Source organism: Mesoplodon densirostris, chromosome 9 (genome assembly GCF_025265405.1).
Source record: "Mesoplodon densirostris isolate mMesDen1 chromosome 9, mMesDen1 primary haplotype, whole genome shotgun sequence".
Taxonomy (NCBI): domain Eukaryota; kingdom Metazoa; phylum Chordata; class Mammalia; order Artiodactyla; family Ziphiidae; genus Mesoplodon; species Mesoplodon densirostris.
This window is the reverse complement of record NC_082669.1, coordinates 35,453,137-35,463,284: the sequence shown is the minus strand read 5'-3', so window position 1 is coordinate 35,463,284 and position 10,148 is coordinate 35,453,137. Positions and strand designations below refer to the sequence as shown.

Sequence of the window (10,148 nt, the reverse complement as noted above, 5' to 3'; positions counted from 1 at the left end):
CCAACAGGTAGGTAAAAAGTACTCAACACTGCTAATCAAGGAAATGCAAATCAAAACCACAATGAGGTATCATCTCACATCTGTTAGAATGGTTACCATCAAAAGGACAAGAGATAATATACACTGGTGAGAATGTAGAAGATGTGCACTGTTAATGGGAATGTAAATTGACCCAGTCAGAGTGGAAAACAGTATATAGAATCTTAAAAAAATTTAAGAACAAAACCACCATATGACCTAGCTATTCCACTTCTATTTATCTGAAGAAGACAAAAACACTAATTCAAAAAGATAAATGCACCCGTGTTCATTACAGCATTATTTGCAATAGCCAATATATGGAAACAACCTAAGTACATTGATGGTTGAATGGACAAAGAAGATGTGACATTTTATATGTGTATGCACACGCATACATACTGTATATACATGTACATATACACATATACATATACATATATATATATACACACACACACAAACACAATGGAATACTACTCGGCCATAAAAAAATGAAATCCTGCTGTTTGTGACATCATGGAGGGACCTTGAAGATAGTAGGTTAAGTGAAATAAGTCAGGTGGAGAGAGACAAATAAATACTGTATGATTTTACTCATATGTAGAATCTAAAACAACAGTAACAATAAAACCAACTAATAAATAAAATAAAATAAAACCAAATTCATAGATACAGAGAACAAAGTAGTGGTTACCAGAGGGTAAGGGAGTTGGTGGGGGGGCAAAATAGGTGAGGGGGGTTAACTGTATGTGATGAATGCTAACTATACTTACTGTGCTTATCTGTTCATAGGATAGTATACACATGTCAAATCATTACGTTGTATACTTGAAACTAACACTGTTATACGTCAAGGATATCTCAATTTTAAAAAAGAAAAAATAATAATTGAAACAAAAAATAATTATTTTTTTACCCAATGTCTTCTTGAGGAAAAAAAATTATCTCCCTTTTAGGAGGCACCGACTATGGTAACAGGTGACCTGGAGGCATCAGAACTGGTGATAGTATTGCTATCAGGAGTCACTGGAAGCATCCAGGGTTTACTGGTGAGCTAATGGGCAATACTGGGGTACTGTAACAGCAGATTGGAGGTGTCTTGACGGGAAACAGGGAGGCACTTTTCTTGGCTTTGGGATCAGGGTAGTGCATGCTTTGCCACCACTCAAGGAGACAAGCTCAGAGCACACCTGTAGGCTCTTACCAGGACATACGGAAACTGGTGCAGGGCCTCCTGCACCCCCCTCGCCCAGCAAGGTCAGCAGTCCCTGAACCTGGCAGCTGTCTATGCCAGTAACGAGATCAACATGAGTGATGTCAAGGTCTATAGCTCCCACTATGACAAGATGCTGGCCCAGAACACAGTTGCATTGCACCTAGTGATCTACAGTGCTGCACATGACATCCTGATTGAGCAGTACAAATGCTCAGAAGGGATTCAGAAGTATGACTACAACTTCAAGTTTGCCTTTGGGGACTCCACTATGACATTCAGAAGAGTATTCAGATGAAGAATGATGCCTTCCATTATATGCAACTGGGGAATGCCTCGAGGGTCCTCCAACTCTGCAGGATGAGGAAGTGATCCACCTGTTTTGAGGCACCCAGCATACCCCCTGTACCAGGTGGGCAGTTTCTACAGCAAAGTTCCCTCCATCATACATTTCATGGACATCTTCTACTGCCAGAGATGTCACTGTTCTGCATGGTAGACCACTTCCTGGCTCACGATCTGGAGTTTGACCAAGTGTACCAATATAAGGATGTGATGGAGGTCATTCAAGATGCCACACAAGACATGACCTCACATACCAGTGGATTGAGTGGGGACCTAGAGAAGTACATCCCGAAAGTGAAGTAAATATTGCTATCCTGAGCCACTTGGTGGCCCATGGGAAACAGTTTTTCCTCATCACCAACAGTCCCTTCAGCTTCGTGGACATGGAGATGTATCATATGGTGGGTCTTGATTGGTCAACCCTTCAGTGAGGTTATCCTCCAAGTGAACAAGTCCAGCTTTTTTTTACCAACCAGCACAGTATTGCAGAAAACTCAATGAAAAGGGCTTAGTCTGGTGGGACCATATCACCCACCTGGAAAAGACATGATCCTTCCACAGGGAAAACTGTTGGACTTCCTGGTCTGATGGAATGGGATGGCCTCTGCATGCTTTACTTTGGAGAACAACTCAACAGTAACCTGGAAGATTTCATGCCCCAGGACGACTGGTACAGTGGTGCCATCATGCCCAAGCTGGAATACGAGATCCACATCATCAACACAACACAGAACAGGACCTATGCTCACAGATCCTGAAGTTGCACTCATGGGACTGCTGGAGCATAGGTAGACCTTCCAGGAGGTGAAGTCCAGGCAGGTGCTGTGTGCCTGGAAGAAGCAACAGCAGGAGCCGAGTTGCATCACCTACGTCCTATTCAATGCTCAGTTTGGGAACATCTTCCACTCCTGCCAAAACCTCACCTTCTTCTCAGGGCATCTCTTGTGTGTATCTGACCTTGGCATGGCCTCCCTAGGTTAAGTGCTCAACCACTGAGTAGCCTTTACCTCATACAGGCCCTACTCACCCCTGCAGCATGAAGCAACCTGCTGGATGGACCGACTCTGCATCTGCTGCAGGAAGATGCCTTTCCTTGGCAGCGTGGCCCACATGTGCCGAAGGCACCTCTATTGTCAAGGAAAGGTCCCTGCCCCTCCTGCCCCGCCCACACTGTCTGTCTGTCCACACCAGCAGTAAAAGTGGTCTCCTTCTTGTAAAAAACAACAAAAACAAAAACAAAGCCCCCAGAATTATACTGCACAGCAATCAGAAAGGCTAAAAGAGCCAAGATACCAAGTGTTGGCAAGGACATGGAGAAACTGGAACTCTCCCACATTAGGAGTGTAAGTTTTATATCCACGTTGAAAGATTGTTTGGCAGTGCCTACTAAGGCTAAATATACATAATCCCTGTTACCTAGATTTCCAATTTTAATGGAGACTCGAGAGACATATATATATTTGATTAGCAAAAACTATGTATACGAAACTGTATAGCAGCATTGTTCATACTAACCTTGACTGAAAGTAACCCCAAATCCATCAACAGTAGAATTGGATAAAAGAACTGTGGCTTATTCATTCAATGGAATAATTTCCAATAATAAAATTAAACTAACTAGTGTTAAGTGCAACAACATAAAAGAATCTCACCCACAAAATGTAGCACAACAAATGTCAAATATAAAAAAATATTCAGCTCTTATGATTCCATTTATATAAAATTAAAAACTGATGAAACTAATCTATAGTACTGGGAATCTAGATGGGATTGGGGGAGGAGGTCGTCTAAGTGACTGGAAGAAGGTATTGTAAGTCCTTCTGGGTGTTGGTGTTGTTCTATTTCTTGACTTGTCCATTTATGTGTGTATGTTACAGATAAGTTACTGGAAAGCAAGCAAGTAAGCCTAAGCATCTCCATTAAGACGAATATCTGATTGGCAACTTCTATAGGTCTCCTTAATCACACTCCACAGTATCTTTTAGTGAAGCTTGAAAATATAAAAATGTTGGGTTCAATCCCTGTTTACAAAAAGAACAAAAAACAAAAAAAGCCAAGAAGCACGGATAGCTGTGACTATGCTGGAAATGAGTTTTTAAAACTCTAAGCTTTTTCCAGCCATAAGCTATGAGCCCTCTCATAGCTTTAAATAATCTGGAAGAATTCTTGTATCCACTGGTGAATGCACTGATTCTTATTATTTCCCCCCAAGTAAATCTAAAATCAACATCATGAACCTTGTCTGCCAAGTCAAAATGTGTAGCTTAAACCACTTTTATACAGATACAGAAAGGAAAAAAGCATTTAAGTTTCCCACATCCCTACAACTTCCCCGTAAGAGGGACTAGTCAAATAGCTGTGTCCTTCAAAGGAGCGATCATCTGGTTGGAGATGCCATGGCTCAGGATTTCATTAGGTGACTCCCTCAGGGATAATTACCCTAACTTTACATTTTCTCATGAAACATGACAATTAAAGCTATTTATTACTAGGCTTCTTTCCTGGCAATAGCACTGTTTTTAGACCTGTTCTCAAACTCCCGAACTGACAACATGGAAATGTAGGCTCGTTTATCTTTCTTATTTGTTTCCAAGTCCCACTAAGTGTTTCCCTTATCTGATTCAGACTTTGGAAAGCATCTTTCAAAATTCTATGACTCCTCATCTTCAGTAATACTGGAAAATGTGCTAAGTGTACATTTAGTGAACAGGAGCTAGCAACGAATGCTGGCACGTGCATATACACATATAGGCATATAGTACTGCGACATGATTCTAACAGCTTTGTAGGTGTTGGAGGTGGGCAGAGAGAGGAACTTGTGAGTTTCATGAATCTATTCTTGCCTGGAACAGTCCTATCACCGGGACCTATGTGTCCAGAATACGAGCTGAAGCCTCAGGTGATTCACCTTATTTCAGTTCTCCTATCCTTGCTCATCATTGTAATCCGAGTGCCTTATTAGGCTCTCAGGAGGACTTCCTTGGGGAGACAGAGGTGTCATAAATTATAACACTGCCTCTATCATTTCCTGTGAGAGCCTTTTCCTCATGCTGGAGAACAGAGTACCTTCTTGTTTTCAAAAATCCAATAAATAAGCGCCCACAGGAAGGCCCATAAAGACCTGAACCTTAAAGCTCTCAGGCTCATTTAGAAACTGCTCACACAGGAAGTTTAAAAGCAGGAACCACATCCTCGTCCTTGGTTCACCTAACCCCTATAAAAACACGAGCTGCGGTGCCAGTTTCAAAGCTGGGCAATTGTAGCTGACCCTGGAGGGCATGGTACTTTTTAGTACAATAAGCTGGTTTCTTTTCACATTCAAGACGGGTGGAAGGAGAGTTTGTTACAGCCAGATAAAAAGTAATCCTTTGGCTCTAATTCAGACGGATTTGCAGAGTATGATTTTCTTGGAAGAAAAATGAATCTCTTAACTGTTTTCGCCTGCCATCACAACAGCACTAACAGTTGCCTAATTTTCCATCTGCATATTATTTGGAAATGGTAAAAGTTAGGGTAATATAATGTGCAGATGAGTGAAAACAGAATTTGTTTGCTTTCCTTCTTGTCTACATACAGGGTTTTCTGATGTGTAAATCATAGAATCTGCTCACTTGGTGTGTAAGCTCTGTTTCGACGTGAGTTCCAGTGTGCGCTTTAGACTTGGGCTGCTGAGGAAACTTTTAGGAATGTATTACAGGTAAAACACCAGGAGACAGCATTTATGTGAGAGAAAGTGAATGACAGCTTGTTAGCTATTCTGTCTGAACATTTAAAGGCTTTTACTCTTTCAGTGAGTGAATGGGGGAAAATCCTCTGCTTCTGTCAGTTTAGGTTACAGTAAGAAAAGAAGATAATTATCTGTTAGCTGTTTTCAGCCCCTCAAGAACTTGGAAGGAGACGGAGCGAAAAGGTAGGATTCTCCATCCAGTATCTAACTCTTCAACTAGATCTGTTCTTCTCTTCTCTCTTGTACATACTGAAAGTATAACGTTCATGTATAGCAATGATTAACTTTTAAAAAAAGTTTAAAAACCATGACTGATATTGCACCAACTAAAATCACAGTGCAAGCAGAAAAGGTGGCATCAACAAGTTTTAGACTTTAAAAAAAAAATACTGACCTCAGAATATGAGGGCAAACTCCGTACGCAGCACCCCCTCTAATTAAGTGAATGCCATCCATGGAAGGGAAATGTCCATCAGCCGAATACAATCTCCCCAAGCTTAGCTGGAGACACAGTTATGATTCATCTGAAATTCAGTCTTGGACGTGGCAATTTACCTGATGTGACACATAATGCCAAATGAGGAGAAAAGAAGTTGAATTCTATTCATGTATTTGAAGCTCACTGTTTATGGTCAAAATAATATAATTGGCATTTTTGATAATAATCAGATAATAATATTTGATAAATTATTTTCTTAAACTCTTATAAATGATTATTCTCTTAATGTCTCCTAGGAAGATTACTCAATAATACAGGAAAGAGGTAAACTGAATAGTCCAAGATAGGAAAATAGAATTCCATTGAGTAAAAAGGTATCTGGTAATTTCACTCTGTTGTACTCCCTTAATCAGCATTGGATTTCAGGATTATTTTCCTTTTAGCTTTGGATATAGCCTGTTATAATCAGAAAAATCATGTGCCAAGTGTTCTGCTGCCTGTTTGAAGACTTCACTTATGAGAAAACCCTTCTGGCTTCCTGGAAATGGAACCAGGCATTTCACTGTTGCTGCAAAGTCTTCAGTAGTTCATGTGTGGTGTTGCATATGCACGCTGTGTACTCAGCCTGTATTAGTAAGCAGTACTAGGGTAAGAGGCATAATTACTGTATACAAACTAGCATGATTGGCACAGACTCATTTATTGTCTCTAATTTGAGGAAAGGTGATTTTGACTTGAGAAGTAACTGGAGATTACAAAGCACTGACGATAACTGTATTTTAGTGGAAAAGTGGGTAGTTTATTCATCCTTAATTTACTCAGATATTCCTGATTTTCTTTACTTTTTTTTTTTCTAAGAAGGAGCCCAGTAGATTTTTTTTTTCTGGTGGATCCAGTTAGTCTTGCAATTCTGCGAAAGCAATCTAAACTTATTGGCTACATTATGAGAACAGAAGAGAATAACACCTCCTTGTCCCAACTTTCTACTCCAGTCTTTTATCCTTTTACAGATATGCCAAGTCACTGGGGAGACATGGTGGTCTCTAAGGCAGCATTCTGGAGCCGGGAGTGCATCCGAGAATGTAATCAACAGTTAGATCTAAGGTTACATGAGTTCTGGCTCATCAGCCTGATGCATCAATGTGTGAAAGCTATTTCTTGTGCTTGGCTTTAGAGAATATGGATACATTCTAAGTAGCTTCTCTTTTTTCAAATCTGTAGGCTTAACATTAAAACAGCTGATATTATACCCAGAGAATAACTCCATCATCAGTGATCTTGCAATTTCACATCTTAAAAATAACATATTCTATATTACTTGAGCATTTTCTGATAATGCAGTTGTAATCAGGTATTATTTCTGTCAAGGAGTTGAACTTGGCTGAAGCAAACAAGTGTAATTATGTATCCAAATATCTCATGAGATAATCTCATATTCAGAGGTTCTTAGCCTGAGGTACAAGGATATAATTCAGTGAGTTCAAAGAGACTTCTAAAATTAAAAAAAAAAAAGGCATATTTATTACATATTTTCAGGGTCGTTTTTGCTAAAAAAAAAAAAAAAAAATCCCATGGCTTTTATCAGAATTTTCCCCCCAAACTGCTAAGCAATCAGTGCTAAGCACCACTGATTTTATAATGATTTTATTAGGATTAGTAGTAATAGTACTAAAGTAGTATTTTGCTGATGAATCAAAACTGAAATTTGTAAAACAAATTCAGAAATAACCATAGGTTTTTTGTTTGTTTGTTTGTTTGTTTGTTTTTTTGGCTGCGTTGGGTCTTCATTGCTGTGCGTGGGCTTTCTCTAGTTGCGGCGAACGGGGGCTATCCTTTGTTGCGGTGCACGGTTTTCTCATTGCCGTGGCTTCTCTTGTTGTGGAGCACGGGGCTCTAGGCAAGCAACTTCAGTAGTTGCAGAGCGCAGGCCCTAGAACGCACACGGTTCAGGGTTCAGTAGTTGCAGCACGTGGTCTCTAGAGCACAGGCTCAGTAGTCGTGGTGCACAGGCTTAGCTGTTCTGTGGCATGTGGGATCTTCCCGGACCAGGGCTCGAACCTGTGCCCCCGGCACTGGCAGGCAGATTCTTAATCACTGCGCCACCAGGGAAGTCCCACTATAGGTATTTTCAAGTTTATGGTTATTATAAAAAGATTGTCCACATGCTATCTCCTAGCTGACACATTACATGATCATAGCATGGATTCCAAAATACCTGGAGTCAAAACAAAAGTTTTCCCCAAAGCTTTGTGCTTTTAACAAGTAAGAACCAATCAATTACACAGTGATGCCTCACTTCCTGACACTAGTCTAAGCGCTCTGCACATTTTATCTAATTTAATCTCCCAAACAAGTTTATAGATTAGGTATTATTGTTTCCATCCCAGTTTTACAGATGATAAAACCAACACAGAGAAAGTTGCATATTATGCCCACCGTCAATGAGTTAGTAAGTCTGGCCTTAGAATTTGTAAATTAACCACTATAGCTATGCTACCTTTAGAATCAAAGATCACATGACACAGAGAACAGTACACATTTCAAGGCTTATGTCTTAGACTGAAGTATACATTTCAAGGCTCATGTCTTAGAGTGAAGTAACAGTAGGACTCCTTTACCATTTTCTTCCTATCAGCAACATCAGATCTTCCCAACTCTTATTTCCATAGTCTTTGTAGCTCTCAATCCTGCAGTCTCATCAACAACTTTAGTGATGTCCTGTATCAAGAACATGCATCTGTTTCATTGTCTCTACTTATCTTTTGTTTTCTTCAACCTTCTCTCCAGGAAAAAGGACTCTATGGTCAATGTTAAAAATTAGAATGTTAACTGAGTGTACCTTCATCCTCCAATTTTTGCATCCCTTAGGATATGACAGGAAAGGGTAGGCTTTTGTAATTCAAGTCAACACAAACATGCCTACGAAATGCACCTTTGTGGAAAATTCAGCACATGCTCTAAAATTTGTTAGTATAGCTTGCTCATTAGTGGTCAGAAAGTACCAAACTTGAGGTAGCTGTATTGTTTCATGAGGTCTTATATGGTATCACGGTCACCCTGTTTGTGTTTACTGGGGAATAGAAATTCAATTTGACCACATCAAAAGGTAAGTATTCTCACTAAAGAGAGTGGAAATATTTTTATCACCTTACCTGCAATATGGCTAACAATACAGATTAACTGAAAAATAGTCAAATGAGAGATGAGCTGAGTTAACACATACTTCTATGGTTAACAAGTAAAACAGGCATCCAGGAATTGACATCATACTGAAATTTAAAACTCAAACATTGAGGTTTTTCTTTGTATTAATATGTCTTTCCAACTCCTGAGTAAGCATATGCATACAAACTCACTTTAAGCAATTGCTTTATCAGAGCTTGAGGACTACATGAAAATATTAAAAAGACGCTTGGGACAAGGACTGATAATTTCCAGCACATCTGGCATGGAGGAGAAATTTGTGATACATAGAAGTGAAGGGGAATGGGAAGTTGGCATAAGAACATCATACTCTATTTTTAGTGTGTTTTATGAAATTAAGTTTTGTTGTGTGTGTCGAGAAACACAGAATACATGGTCATTTAATCTAAGTCAAAATAAGCTTTGAGGGCTTCCCTGGTGGCGCAGTGGTTGAGAGTCCGCCTGCCGATGCAGGGGACGCGGGTTCGTGCCCCGATCCCGGAAGATCCCACATGCCGCGGAGCGGCTGGGCCCGCGAGCCATGGCCGCGGAGCCTGTGTGTCCGGAGCCTGTGCTCCGCAACGGGAGAGGCCACAGCAGTGAGAGGCCCGCGTACAGCAAAAAAAAAAAAAAAAAAAAAAATAAGCTTTGATTTTCACACAACCTTAAGGAAAACATCTTTTGTAAAACTGAACTCTTCTAAATTACAAAATCAGGGGTTTGTTGGTAGTTAAATAAAAATACATATGTGTACCATTGAGAATAGTTTAACTGCTTCTGATTATCCAGATAGTCTGGAATATATCAATAGAGAAAATTATCAATAACAATAATTGCCATGGTTGGGATATAAAACATTTCTCTCAGTGTGATTCCTTGTTATTATGAAGATATGCTTGAAGATACTGACAATGTATGCCGTCGGTACAATAGTAACTAAGAGTTTTGCCACAAAATCTTATTTGTATAAGTAATTAATTATATGAACAACTATATTTACAAATAGCTTCACATGATTTTTATATTCAGTTCCTCACAAAAGGCATATACCACATGAGCCAGAGTTTCAATAATACTTTTGGAAATCCTGAAACAACACATAGCCAGCTCACTACATCAGTTACTTTTAGGCAGTAAGTAAAGGCCTAAGGGGCATGTGAAGCAAGCCAATTGTTGGGTTTTGTTTGTAATTAATGCCTCATTATTTTACAGTAACAATA

At 39.7% G+C, this 10,148-nt stretch overlaps 1 pseudogene; it reads left to right on the top strand.

Moving 5' to 3' along the window:
* Nucleotides 1-989: 989 nt before the first annotated feature.
* LOC132495761 (5'-nucleotidase domain-containing protein 2-like) lies at nt 990-2,776 on the top strand (annotated as a pseudogene).
* The last annotated feature ends 7,372 nt before the right edge of the window (nt 2,777-10,148 follow it).